Source organism: Lontra canadensis, unplaced genomic scaffold, assembly GCF_010015895.1.
Source record: "Lontra canadensis isolate GAN:19392208 unplaced genomic scaffold, GSC_riverotter_1.0 scaffold2, whole genome shotgun sequence".
Classification (NCBI taxonomy): Eukaryota; Metazoa; Chordata; class Mammalia; order Carnivora; family Mustelidae; genus Lontra; species Lontra canadensis.
This window is the reverse complement of record NW_022630996.1, coordinates 57,466,893-57,481,455: the sequence shown is the minus strand read 5'-3', so window position 1 is coordinate 57,481,455 and position 14,563 is coordinate 57,466,893. Positions and strand designations below refer to the sequence as shown.

Here is a 14,563-nt window from a genome sequence, read left to right as displayed (position 1 = left end):
TAAAGATCAAATTCTCAACAAGGAAAGCTGGGTTGAAACACTAATATTCAATTAGCAACCTGGTACTCCCCACCTGGTACTCCCCTGGGCCTCCCCCTCTATCTCAAGAGCTATTTCTCAAAGGAAAATATTCAACACAGCATTTCATATTCTAACAATGGGGAAAAAAAAGTCAAGATATTCTCTAAAAGGTTATCATCCTCACCATTAATACTAATTAAAAATAATACGTCCCCACAAAAACAAACTAAAAATAAAATAAAGAACAAAAAATTCAAATGGCTCAGAAGGGGCATGGACTAGGCCTTAGTCTTCTTTCTCTTAAAGCCCTGCTTGCAAAGGACAGTTGATGGTGAATTTTGTGCTAAAATCATAGCAGCAATAACAAAGAGACTGGCATTTGAAAACACCTCAAAGAAATCCACAAGAGCAAATAACATAAAATGGATTAAAAGACTGGGAGTAGAAAAAGACTAAATAGGTTGTCTTTGCCAAAGAAAAGATTTAAAAAAAAATAAACCTTGCTTATAAATTATATTCACCTTTGCTTATATTTAGGTTGGTTTATATGATTTTCAAATGTCAATTCAAATTTAGTATATGGGTTTTAATCTCAAGTACTTATGGTGGCTTTTTCTCTAAAAGCTTGACTTCAAAAGACGAAGAAGGAACACCCTAGTCAGACAATGGTCCTAATCACCTGTAAAGAAATCTACACACCCCTCAAATGCCAGCACAGAACATTATTAAATGATAGGAATAAATGTTTTTATTTATTTTAGATTTATATTTTATATTTATAAAAAGTGTATATATCTCGACATATTTGTTTATATTCCTATTTTTAACCCACTGAGCCACCCAGGCACCCCTACATCCCTTTTTTTGATATATCACTATATTATATATAAACACATATTTATACATTCCATTTTATATTTATATATTTGTTTTTGTATTTTACATTAAAATATTATTTTGAACGTCTTGGGTTCAAAAACATATATTTTATATATTTGTTTTTGTATTTTACATTAAAATATTATTTTGAACGTCTTGGGTTAAATAAAATATATTAACTAATGTTACTTATTCCCTTTTAGGTTTTTAAATGTGCCTCTAGTATGCTTTATATTACATATGTGTCTGCCATTTTATTTTTACAGACAGTCTTGGTCTAAGGCATTAGGCAAATCAGCAAAGAGCTAGAAATTAATTTTATAACTCAGGTCACCAATATTCTGCACAGATTAAATACCATTAAATAGTTCTCCCTAGAATCTCTGATAATTATTCTGTCAGAAATGTCATTACAAAAATAAAATTCCATATACATACATATATATGTATAGATACAAAGACTGTATATGTGTGTATAGATATATACACAACACACGTTTATAGTTTTTTAAAATGACCTACATAATGATTAAATCCACATTTTCATTATAAGCTGCTTTAAGAAGGTCCAAATCTATGTGCAAAATGCACCAGTAGCTTCAAATAAGATTCATGGAAATAAGAAGTTAATAAACTATTATAAGACCATAAAAAAAACCCACCAAAAGTAAAAAGATAAAGACTATGTGTCTCTTTTTACATATATATATATATATATATACACACACACACACAGACACATACATACATACACACAATGTATATACACATATTTACAAATGAAATACATTATATATAATTACATATAATTATATCTATTTGTGTATGAATTATATGTGATTCACACACAAATACATGAATGGTTAATAGTATTACGGGTACAACGGAAGTGCATGAACGTATGAAATTACACATAAGCACAATGTCAACAATCAGAATAATTAGGGAGACACTAATCTTTACAAGATTCTTTCTTTAACATTAAATTTGTAAGTTGAAGCACATTATAGAGATGATCAAGTAATTTCTTATGCCTCCACAGGATCATTCAGAGCCAGGAGAGAATTTATTGATTATTTAGTCCAATCTCCTCTTTCCACAGGGAAAGAACTGAGACCCAGGACTGAAGAAAGTGTCCCAAGGCACAGAGTCAGCCTTTTTCATCAGTCTTAAATTACTGAAATACACACATACCAATAGGTAGTTTATAAAATAGCTATATTCTGCACAGGTCCTGTAAACAAACCACCACAACTCCTTTCTCTGGAAAAGGCATGTAGTCAAGGACTTTCCTTGGTAAAGTTGTAGCATCTAACTCATGTTTGTGTTGGGCTGGCTTAGCAAGGGATGAAGACAGCCTGGCAGGGGAAGGAGAAGCAAGAAGGGGACCTTAAAATAAAAGTCAAGCAGCAAAGGGAAGCAGACAGAAAGAAAATTCGATAATTTCATGTACCCCAACTAACAGAGCCACCCTTGCCTACACTGGGTCATCTAGTTGGTGTTATTTGAGAACTAGTAAAAGACCTATTTCCCAGACCCTCTTCACTCTCTTAGGGAAGAAGCTTATAGGATTAAATAACAGCAACACCAAGAGTAAATAAGGCACAACACTGGTTTTTTTTGTTTGTTTGTTTTTGTTTTTTGTTTTTGTTTTTGCTGGGGATCAAAAAAGACAGTGCCATGGGCATATACCTGGCAGGGCAGGTAGAATAACCAGGAAGTAATCCAAAGGGGTACAGGTCCAAGTCAGGAGTGCAGGGAAGAGAAAAGCAGGAAGCAGAAAGGAGGGCGTGGTTTGGCACCAATGCAAGTTTACCTACTTCACAATGATGCCCATGCTGCCTATGGCAACACTGAAGAGAGAGCATTAGATACAAGGACACTAAATCCTGGCCTTCAGGGAGCGGTAGGTGGAAGCAAACTTCCCAGGATGATGACCAGTCTTCCTCCTCATTCACTGCAGGGAATCATGGCTCCTGGCTTTGTGCTAGGCACCGTCTCTCAGACTTCCACTCTTCATGCACCTTTGCTCACTTCTTTGGAGCTATCCAGCACCATGACTATAAAAACTGTTGTTCCTTTCTTTTTGTCTGGAAGAAACAGGTCTCATCCCTTTCCCCCTTTTCATCCTGCTGGGATGGCTGAAGACAGAATCAGCTAGCACTGTTGACAAGAGTGTTCCAGAAAACAATATGGAAGCTAAAGAGTTTGTATGACAGCTTCACTCTACAGCCTTTACAGTGCTTGCTGGAGCACATTCTCTAGGAATACTCCCTCTGAGAGTCCTGATATGCCATGCTAGAGAGGCCATACAGAGACATTTCAGCAATAGTCAACAACCACCAGTCTTTGCTGTACCTGCCCAATGATTTGCTCTTCAAGTTAATCAACCTCCCTCTCTGTCCTCAGCCCATGTTCTTCCACCTCTTTCTTCCCTCCAGTTACCAACTCTTCCTACTCTTCACTGAGTTCTTCTAAGCCCGTACAATCTGGTTCCCTTCTCCACCGTGCCAGAGAAAGGTGAAAACCTACTCAAGTCCCCATCTTGTTTGACCTTCGACTAAGCTCCCCTTCCTTAACTCCTCAGCCAACACTCTGCACTTTTGAAACTTTTCTCATTTCGTTAGCTCCTCTTTCTCTGTGCCTACATCTCACATATCAGTAATCTACAAGGTTCGGACCTTGGTTGTCTTCTATTGCACTTCACTTGCCTCTCTAGGTGATTTAATCCCCTCTGTTGCTTCAACCAACAGCTGTGTGCCAATGAGGCCCAGAATTAAACAGCTCTCCAGAGATCGCAGTAGGGAGATGGAAATACAGATCTGGGGTTCTGGAGGAGTGTTTAAATTCCCATCTCTTTATTGTAATCTTCACCTGGATGTCCCACAGGCATTTCAGATTCAGCACCTCTAGAATGGAACGTATCTCTTTCCATCTGCACCCCCAAATCATTTTTCCCCCTCTGTGGCTCCTATGTTAGTCACCAGCACAAAATCCACTGAATGGTCCTAACTGGAAACTTGACTTCTCTCTCATCCTTTTACAGCCAGTCTCCAAGTTCTCTCCATTCTACCTCCGAAAGAGCTATTAAATACATCTTCTCTTTTCTACATTGACAGCCAGGACTTAGTCTAGGCCTTCAGAGACAACACTATGCCTAGATCCGCCCACTCCAATCTCTCATATCATGGTCTGAACTATTACTATAATAGGCAGATCTAATTATGCTGCCCTCCCACTCCAAATGTTTTAATTGCATTCTCTTGCCCACTAGAGAAGTTCCAAACTTCTTGGCAAAAAACCCAAATGCAAAATTCAAAATTTTACAATACTGCACACAGAACTATTCCTTCTGGGCATTTCAGAATGCTAGAGCTTTCCTGAATATGCTACGCCAAGGCTCTGCAAAGTTTCCTTCCCTTCAAATGCTCTCCCCTCCTTTGTCTAATTGGCCAACTTACAGCTTACTTCAAGCCTCTCCTCAAATGTTACCACCTCAGTGAGGATTTTCCTAACGGAACACCTACTCTTCCACACCCAGGGACCTCCCACTCCTGTTCTCAACTACAGTCCTTAACTGCCTAATGCCTAACTGTCCCCTGCACTCCCATTGCTTTCCTGCATTGAGCTAATTACATCTGTATCTCCTGCACTACGCTGCAAGTCCCTTGAGGGCAGGGACCCTAACTGGTTCATCTTTGGCTCCTTATGCCAACCAAGCACAGTACCTGAAACACAGTAGGCCTTCAGTAAATATGTTCTGGACAAAAGGCAGTAATGATGTGCTACCATTCACTGAGCACTTTACAGGTGTGAAGCATGTGTCCATAACCTCATGTGCGGACACAGCCACCACAAAAGGGATACCACCCCATTTTGGAAGTGAGAAAAAAAAGGTTTAGAAAGGTTAAATGATTTGCCCAAAGTCAACAACTGGTAATTTTAGGTCTGCTTTTGTCTCCTGAGCTCCTGTTTTTAACCACTCCACTCTACTCCTGAATGAAAGAGATTGGATAATGGGCTCCGTTTCTATAAATTGTTTCTAAAAAACAGTCTCGCCTAGTCCCAGGCTCAGGAGCTGTGGCAATTTAGGACTAATCCTAAATCCATTACCAACATGGTTCTTGTGCATAACAAAACTTTGATGATAATGGAATTCTGGTAGCTACCAGGGTTCCCAGCTATAAGGAGAGGGAGCACCATTTATTACAATTATCTCCTTGGTCTCTGGCTTAGGATGTACTTCTCCAGAAACAGGCAGAGGAGGTTAGATTTCTCCCACGTACCATTAGGTTTCTGACATTAGTGTCCATGCCCTATTCTGGGAACAGAGAAGTGCGTGTGAGAGATCGTGATGGTGGCGAGTAATGGAATGGATTTTAATGTGTGCTCTTGGGGAAGTAGCTGCAACGCTCTGTAAATCTCTCCTTGTAAAAATACTCTTGCCATCAGAATGACAGGACCTTTCCATTCCCAAATCTAGACTCTCAGGGTTAACAATATACCATAACCTATGTGTTCAGTGATCTATTCCGGAACACATATACCTCATGCTTCCCACCCCACAGTACTGAACCTCATTCAGTTATCCTTTCTCAGGCATCCTCTTCTAATTCTACGTATTTTCTGTTAAATGTATTCTAAAACTGACCTCTTTAATTTTCTCTAATTTTAATCATTTTTTATGTCAGTCTTCTGTTTTCTAATACCTCCACCATCTCCACAACTATCCAGCACATAACTGAAACGAGTCTTGTGCTTGCCCTAATGAGTACATTTAATTTTCTCAACTCAAAGATGATCAAACTTGCCCTAGGTTACTCAGCTAATAAGGACATGCATGTATGTTGGGCTCCAGACATGAGGACTATTTGCCAGTATTTTCTTCATAACCTGGATACTGTGTTGGGAACTCTCTCTCTGTACCCTTAACCTTTTTTCACTTGCCAAATTCCTATTGTTCCTTTTAAAAATTAAGTTAATTTTTAAAAATTAATTTTTTAAATTAAATAATAATGTATTATTTGTTTCAGGGTCTTTTAAGGCTTATCTCAGGGGTCACCTCCTTGAAGAATCTTCTCAGGTTTTCTGTTTGCGCTCTTTCTATCATCTGTGTGTGGTGCCTTGGTCCTGGGTTTCATCCCCTCCTTGCTTTCACTGAACTGTAATTGTCAGCAACCTCTTTAGTCTCCCTTACTAGGCTGCAGATTCCTCCACAGCAGGGCAGGGTGTGGGTCTTGTCTTGGAATTACTAGCATTAGCACAGTACATAACACACAGCAAACACACAACAAATGCTTGCTGAGTACTGTGCAATGATCCCACTTCTCTGCTTGGACCAAAAGCCTAGTGAATGATGTCATCTGACTTAGTAGGAAAGATTTTTCATCAGGAGCAATGCCGTTTTCTCAGCTTTTCATGAACTCATTATCTCACAGGTCTATACTGGGACAAGTAGCTGCTATTAGTTGAGGAACTACCACTTCTCAGATGCTGAGATGTATGCTTTGTGCACATTACGCTTATCCTGAGAGTACTGCCAAGTGGACATCATCCTCATGTTATGGATCAAGCTCAAAATCAGTTACCCGAAGTAACTGGCCTGCAGTCATAGAGAAGAAAGGTGTTGTTTTAAAAGCATTATAAAATCCCCTATTATGTACAGTCATCCCTGTCCTGGAGAGATTGACTAGTATTTGAAATTGCTTACGTGTGCGCGCACACACACACACACACACACAGAGTACATGTGTAGTGCTGGAGTATGTGAAATCCTGGTTTACTAGCATTTATAGAGGTACAAGACAGTTCTACCATATGTATTATCTAAAGTAAATTATGCCTGTATTCTTAATTTTCTTAAAAGCAGGGATTATAATACCTACTTACTTCAAAGGGGGTTACTTAAAAAAAAAATCATATTTACCAAAATGCTTTGTTAAAGAAGTGGGCAGAGTCCCACCTCAGAGCACTATCCTGGATAGAGTTTAGTGCTGTGTTTCTCAGGTTGGTGGCATCAGAGCCACCTGAGGTGTTAAGAGCAGATGAGAGAAGCCAGGCCAGAAGTCCACATTTAACAAGTTCCCAAATGATTCTACTACACACAGAACTTTGATAAATGCCAGGTTAGGACAATGCTTCTCAAGCTTTAATATACATATGACTCGCTTGCAAATCTTGTTAAAATGCAGATTTGAATTCAGTGGGTCTGGGGGGGCGCGGGTGAGGGGAGGTTGAAATATTGCATGTCTAACAAGCTCCCAGGGGAAGCCAATGTTGCTGGTCTATGGATCACCTCTGAGTGGCAGGGGCTTGGAAGAGCTACCCCACTGGAACAAATAAGCTTTGCTTTTTTCCTGGATCACAGATTGAATCTCCCAGACTCAGGGAGTATTCCAGAAAGCCCAAGATCTTAGTATTGCTACAAAACACTTGAACTACTCAAAACCAAATTGGAACACATTCCCTATTTTTTTCAGCAGTAGCCTCCTTTTCAGATACAGACAGCACATATGTTTAGCATGTAAAAGAATAATTTACTGCTATTACTTGAGTTCCATTTACTGCGCAAAGCATTAAAATATATTTTTTTCTAATGCCGGCTACAACCCGACAAGGTGGATATTCTTGCTCTATAGATTAAAAAAAGGATGACACAGAGAGCATAAATTACTTGTTCAAAGTCACATGGCTAGCTAAGTGTTGCAGCTAGGGTTCCAATCCTGTTCTTTTGGGATCCAAAGCCTATATGTGCCCTCTATATGTCCTCCGCAATGCTAGGTGCAATTTTGGTACAGAATGTGATAACTTAGGGAAAAAATATTTTCTCCCGTATCAGTCTTCGAGTTCAAGGGTTTGCTAAGGCAGATTCTAGATGGGGGTGAGGATGGGGATAAGGTTAATTAGTAATCTGTAATGCCTCATGAACAAAAACATGCAGATAGCATCTTTGTCTATGGTTCCCATTAATCTGATAATACAAATGGAATAAAAAGGACATCTGTGACCAGGGCACTGATCCTAAATGTTGCCACCTACCCTCAGGCTTTTAGCCATGGAACTCAACCACTAAAAAGGAAAAGTTCTTTCTGATCCTTATGGTCTATCAACTTTTCCACCTTCTCTTATATGAGGTTTCTGTAATTCTAAATTTTACACCAACTCAGGTTGACCCTACCATGTGATTTCAGTTACCACACTTCCCTGCCTCTAATAAAATTGCCTGCGCCTGAAAAAAAAATGTATTGTTTAGTCAAATACATTGAAAGTGCGGCAGTTTTGAAGATTTTCGTTTGCCCAACAAAATCTTCTGTATCTGTCACAAGGCTGACATGGAGAGAAATGCATGGTAGTAAAGATGCTCACAGAAATCAACCAGATACCCAAGTGTACCAAATGGAGGAAAGACAGCTATGAAATAAGCTGTCTAGGCATTTACCATCTAGTGCCTTTACCATCTAATGATCCATGCATGGAGTATCCACAGTCAGTTTTTTAACCTCCAGTTGCTTAACTGTTGTTTTCTAGATACTCATCTTTAACAATAGAATTGTCTACCTATATTACACAAAATGGTACAATTAGAAAGCCACATCTCCAGTAACTATATACATAGCAGTTAAAACCAAACAGTGATATTTGAACTATTAAGAAATATAAACTGATTTTGCACCTATGGTATTCTCTACACAGGATATTTCAAGAATAAAGAATGAGACCTAAAAAGAAACTGGTTTGAAAGCCCACTTAAAAGTATTTTTAGACTGTATATGTGATTTAAATAGACAGTAAGAAACAGAGTCTGGAGCATTGTTCTCAAACTAATAAGCATTTCCTATTTCACTCCTTAACCCCCAGGAACAGATCTCAGAAAATCTAAACTAAAGGCCCAGAGAAACCAATTCGAGATTTTTCTGGAGAGACTTTACTGAAATGTTTGTACATGAACATGTTTGCAATGAGTCACAATTTATAGGCCCTTGATGGCCAGCGCCTTATGTGCCTTTCTTCCTACATTCAATATCATTCTCAAGCCAGCTAGTGATATATTCTCCAGGCCCTAATAATTTTTATGAAGTTACCAGATCTCAGTCTCTAAGGCTGCTACCCAGCACCTTTTTTCATGCTATTCTTTTTTTTTAATGCTATCTTAACAGAAGAGAACCTGATTCTTTTTCTAAATTGTAAATCTCCCCAACCAGGCAGTTAATACGTTTTCCCAGCAAAAGGGAGCAGTACTTTTAAGACACCCAAAGAGAAGATGAGGGGCCTTGGGGACACTCCAAGTAAAAAAAAAAACAAACAGTGGGAAAGTGTGGAAGTGGAGGGGGCCTCTGGGCAAAGGCAGACATAATAACAGGATATGTTCGTTTCTAAAGGAAGCAGGAGCTGCAATAGTCCGAGGGCAGGAAAGGCGGAGTCAGCAGCACCCTAAGGAAACGAGTCAGGGTTTGCAGGGACCTGGCCCGCTTAGGGACTCCTGCTCCAGTCGGATCCAGGGCTGGTGAGCACCTCGCCTGCGGGAGACCAAGCGCAGGCCTCCTGGCACTAGTGGTTATAAAGAGTCACCCATCTGCTCCCTGTCACCTCCGCCAAAGATGGGCAATGGGGCGAAGAGAAAAGGCAAAGACAACAGGCGCCGCGGCAGGTGAACTTGTCAACAAGTCAGTCCCCGCCCAGAAGGAACCTCGGGGTCCCGGGGCCGGAAAAACTGAGAAGGCGAGGCGCGGCGTGGGTGGAGTGGGCTGTCGTGGGTGGGGGTGCAGCGGGCACCAGGGCAAGAGATGCGGCCGGCGCCCAGAACGCTTCCCTCCGGCTCCCTGGGGGCTGACGCACGCTCTCATGGCGCGCGCATCCTCCAGACCTGCCCAGGCCCGAGGGAGGAGGCGGGGGAGGGGAAGGGGCCGTGGCGGTTCTCACACGGGAACCAGGGACCGGAGAAAGCGACCCGCCTGTCACCCGCCGCCCGCGGAGGGCAGTTGGCGGCCCCAGGCTGGCGCCCCGACCGCCGCGGCTGCCGGGCGTCTCCCGCTGCAGCCTGCAGCCCGCCCGGCGCGCCCCCGCCCCGACCCCGGAGGGCAGGTACCTCGGAGTCCCGGCCCTCACCGGAGCCTCCTGGCAGCGGTCGAAGCGTCCCTCCGGCTCCCTCATCCGACGTCAGCGTCAGCAGAAGGCGAGGGAAGGGGGCGGGGGGAGCTCAGGAACCGGCCCTTCCTGCGGCGGTCGCCGCCAGCCGGAATAGCAGCCGGCCGAGCCCGTGCGCGCCGCAGCGCAGCGCAGCGGCCGGGGAGGAGCGGGCGGTCTGTCCCCGCCGCGAACGCCCGCGACCGGGGCGCCGCCGCCTCCCCTCCCTTCCTCTCTCCTCAGGAGACGCCCGGCGGGGCGACCCCTCCCAGCAGGACCCGGGCACCGGGAGGAGCGAGGGAGCGAAGGCCTCACCTTTTGGGGGGCGGGTCCGGGATGAGGGGAGTGAGCCTCCCTCTCTCTCCTCCCTGGGGACTTTCCTCGACCCCCATCTCCTGGGGTATCTCCCGCTTCGATTTGCCGCCGGGGGTGACCCCGCCCCTGCTCTCCCGCAGGTGTTCCACGTGTCCATAGCGTTTACGTCACAATGACCTGGCCGACAGGTGGGAGCCGGAGCGAGCGCTCAAGGGTTCCCTCGGTGCTGTGCGTGGTGCGTCCTCCTTGCTTCCACGTGAGATTTCTGAGGCTTTAGGAGACAGGAGACTTCATGACTTCAGTGCTAAAAGTTACAGAGGCCTGTATCTGGAAATCAACTTTGGACTTAACGGAAAAAGGCCGTGTGGGGGAAACAAAACAAAAACAACAACAACAACAAAAACCCAACTGTGTAGGTATAGTATATATATTTTTATTCCCAGTCATATATCTTTTAAACTCAAATTATTGACGCATATAGTAATTTTATCTTACCATCAAGAAAAAAAAAAACAGAATCGTGCTTTTATTATTTTTTTTAAGATTTTATTTATTTGACAGACAGAGATCACAAGCAGGCAGAGAAAGAGGAGGAAGCAGGCTTCCCGCTGAGCAGAGAGCCCATTGCGGGGTTGATCCTAGGACCCTGGGATCATGACCTGACCCGAAGGCAGAGGCTTTAACCCACTGAGCCACCCAGGTGTCCCCAGACTCTTGCTTTTAGAGCACCTTATGGTGATCACACAAAGAAAAGGTGTTGGAACAGGTGCTTCCTAAAATTATCTATGCTAAAAAGCAATCCCAGTGTGCTATGACTCAATCCCTGATCATGTTATATGTTTATAAATAAGTTCATAGATCAGTCACTGGTTGAAACAAATTAAGGGTGAAATGAAAGATGGTTATTGAGCAATGATGCAAACAAATCTGAGATCCACAGCTAACATAAGTGGGATGCTTTCCATGTGCCAGGCATATGCTGTATACTTTACATTCAATTCTTACTGTAACCCAGTGCTGTAGGTAAAGTTATTATCCCTATTTTACAGATGAAGACATTGCCCAGAGTGCCTCTAAGGCATTTAGCTCATAGGATATGATCAGGGGTTGATTCCAGGGTTGTCTGAATCATGAGAGGTTTAGCTTAATCTCAAGATGGATAGAAAAAAATATAGGTGTTACTGACATTTTATTTATTTATGTATTTGAGAGAGAGAGCAAGAGAGCATGAGAGGGGAGGTCAGAGGGAGAAGCAGACTCCCCACAGAGCCAAGAGCCTGGTGTGGGACTCCATCCAACTCAACCAACTGAGCCACCCAGGCGCCCCTGTTACTGACATTTTAATAGAAAGTTTGTAGATGGTACAGCTCCAGAAATTTATATAACCTTAAAAGTTGACATTATTTTTGAAAATAAGAGGTGGGTGAGATAGGTCATTGGGGTTGAAAAGCACATCTGCTGTGATGACCACAGGGTAATGAAAGGAAATGTTGAATCTCTAAATTGTACATTTGAACCTAATATTTCACTGTATGTTAACTAACTTGAATTTTTTGTGTGTGGGTGTGGGGGAAAGCGTTTATTTTAAAAATTGCAGGGACAAAGTGAAGCAGAACTAACTTGAACTTAAATAAAAACTTAAAAAATAAGAGTATAAAAAAAGTTGACATTATTTTGGGGGTATATTCTTTGGGGATTTTGTTTGTCATAGATGGATTTGAGCCTATCTTAGTATGGCACAAAATATAAAGCTGAGCAAACATCAAGTCCTTAATAAATGTTTACAAATAAACATATAATGAATTAATATGGTCTACAAAATAGAAATCTGTTGAAAAGCTGAGATTCAAGACAAAGTTTGGAAGAGAAAAACATTGCTCCTATATATTTGGCTTTTATAAGAAGCATTCAAGGTGACCTGTTAACAACACAAGCCAAATTACTTTTGCTCTTTATAAGAAGGAAAAAAGGAAAATACAAAATGCTTTAAAATGAACAACAAAGACTTCTTTGCAAAAGAAAGACAATTAAAATATTTTGTTTTAAAATACTTGATTCCAAGAACCATTAATGTGTAAAAAATATACTATTGGGATTTAAAAAGCAAAATTATTTTTTAACAGAATGAAGTGCTATTTCTAACATAGTGGTCCTCCATGAATGCTGGGCGAATGTATCAATCAGTTTGAAACTCGGAAAAATAGATCACAAAATTTCCTGACTCTGTAATGTTCTCCTTTCCACCAGTAGTGATTTACTAGTTACATGAAAATGTGCTAAGAACCCTATTTGTCAAAGGCTGGCTTTGTGGAAGATACTTAAATTCGTTACAAGAGAGCCAGTAGAATGGCAGGTTGATGGTGTGTTCACAATATCTTCACAAAATGCAGATAATTGGAACACAAGCACTAAGGGAAGTGAGCAAGAAAACTGATTTATGTCATTAATTACTCAGGTTTCCTTTTACTTTTCTAAAGGCCAAGGTGAAAACTTGAGCCACAAGTCAAACAATCTATCATGGACGCTGAAAGTGACTTTGAAGACAATGTTTAAAAGTGAAGATATGTAATACAATCCCTATCTGGTCACCATGGCTCTGAAATTCCTTGGGCTCCCAGAGAGTTTAAGATAAATCTTTAAATGACTTTTTATCATTATTAGTGTTGTCCTAACATTAGAATATTTCAGAAAGGAAATAATAAACTCAAGCTCCTTCTACATCACACAATGAAGGCTTTTCCTTCCCATTTGAAAAATTGCTTCATCTACAAACTTCTGTTTTTCTGGATATCAAATTGTTTCCTACAGAGCACCCACAGGATGTTGATAACGTGAAACAATTTCTTTTTAAAAATATTTTATTTATTAGAGGGAGAGAGAGAAGCAGACGCCCTGCTGAGCAGAGAACCTGATGCGGGGCTTAATCCCAGGACTCCGGGATCATGACCTGAGCTGAAGGCAGACACTTAACAGACTGAGCCACCCAGGTGCCCTGAGAACCTGAAACAATTTCTAAGAAGAGAATGGCTATTGAATGATGGGATCTGAAATTAGTGAAGTTATACTGTAATGTACATTTTCCAGAATGTAACAGGATGAGAAGAAAACTTTTCCACAGAAAAAAAATTACATATTCAAGTTAATGATTGTTTTTTGAGGGGTTCCAAGGTTCAAATGTGCTAATAAAACCACAAGAATTGGGAATTGTGTTAGGCTGTCATTAACAGAGACCCAGAATAGCCCTGGGGTAAATGAGGTAAAGGTTTTATTTTTTCTCTCATTAAGGAAATTGGAAAATAGTCCAGAGCTGATATGGCTTCTGATAACTTATCAGGGTGTTGCTCTGCCCCCTTCTCTTTCACTATTCTAAGCAAAGCAGTATTGCTTAAAGTTAAAATCCAGGCAAGGATGTAGAGAAGTAGAAACCTTCATACATTGCTGATGGGAATGTAAAATGATGCAGCAGCTTTGAAAAACAGTCTAGCAGTTCCTCAAGTGATTAAGCATAGAGTTAACGAGATGGCCCAGCAATTCCATTCCAAGGTATACATCCAACAGAAGTAAAGACCTACGTCCACATAAAAACTTGCACACAAATAGCTATGGAAGTATTATTCAAAATAGTCAAAAGATGGAAATAATCCAACTGTTCATCAGTGGATGGATGAGTAAATAAAATGTATTATATCTGTATAATGGAATATTATTGGGCTGTGAAAAGGAATGAAATACTGGTATATACCATAACTTGGATAAACCTTGAAAATGTGCAAATTGCAAAGAGCCAGCCACTGTAAGTCCATATGTTATATGATTCCATTCTTGTAAAAGTCTAGGATAGGGAAATATACAGAGATAGAAAGCAAATTAATGATCATTTAGGACATATACACACACACACACACACACACACACACACACATATATATCAATAAACTGTATTAGTGTACAAACATATTTATACAAACTTACGCTACATATAATACAATAATATAATATGTAATATATATATACACAATATAATAATACTATATTTAGTGGACTGTTGATATATATATGTCAACATATATATCATATATAAGAAATATATATATATATTTATCTTTTCTTTTCAGTGTTCCAGAATTCATTGTTTATACACCATACCCAGTGCTCCATGAAATACATTCCCTCCACAATACCCACCAACCACCAGGCTCACCCAACCTCCCACCCCTCTCCCCTT

At 40.9% G+C, this 14,563-nt stretch overlaps 1 protein-coding gene across 15 annotated transcripts in view; it reads right to left on the bottom strand.

Annotated features, from left to right (window-relative positions):
• The window catches only part of ICA1 (islet cell autoantigen 1), a 142,384-nt gene extending 131,891 nt beyond the window's left edge, over window positions 1-10,493 (bottom strand). For 5 of the 15 annotated variants that reach the window (XM_032874202.1, XM_032874216.1, XM_032874319.1 and 2 more), the window contains exon 1: window positions 10,339-10,493. The gene's annotated coding sequence lies outside the window, so the exon portion shown is untranslated. Of the gene's footprint in view, window positions 1-9,985; window positions 10,159-10,338 lie in introns of those variants that run through there. The other 10 variants (XM_032874263.1, XM_032874226.1, XM_032874298.1 and 7 more) reach the window with 4 other exon arrangements.
• Between the last annotated feature and the right edge of the window lie 4,070 nt (window positions 10,494-14,563).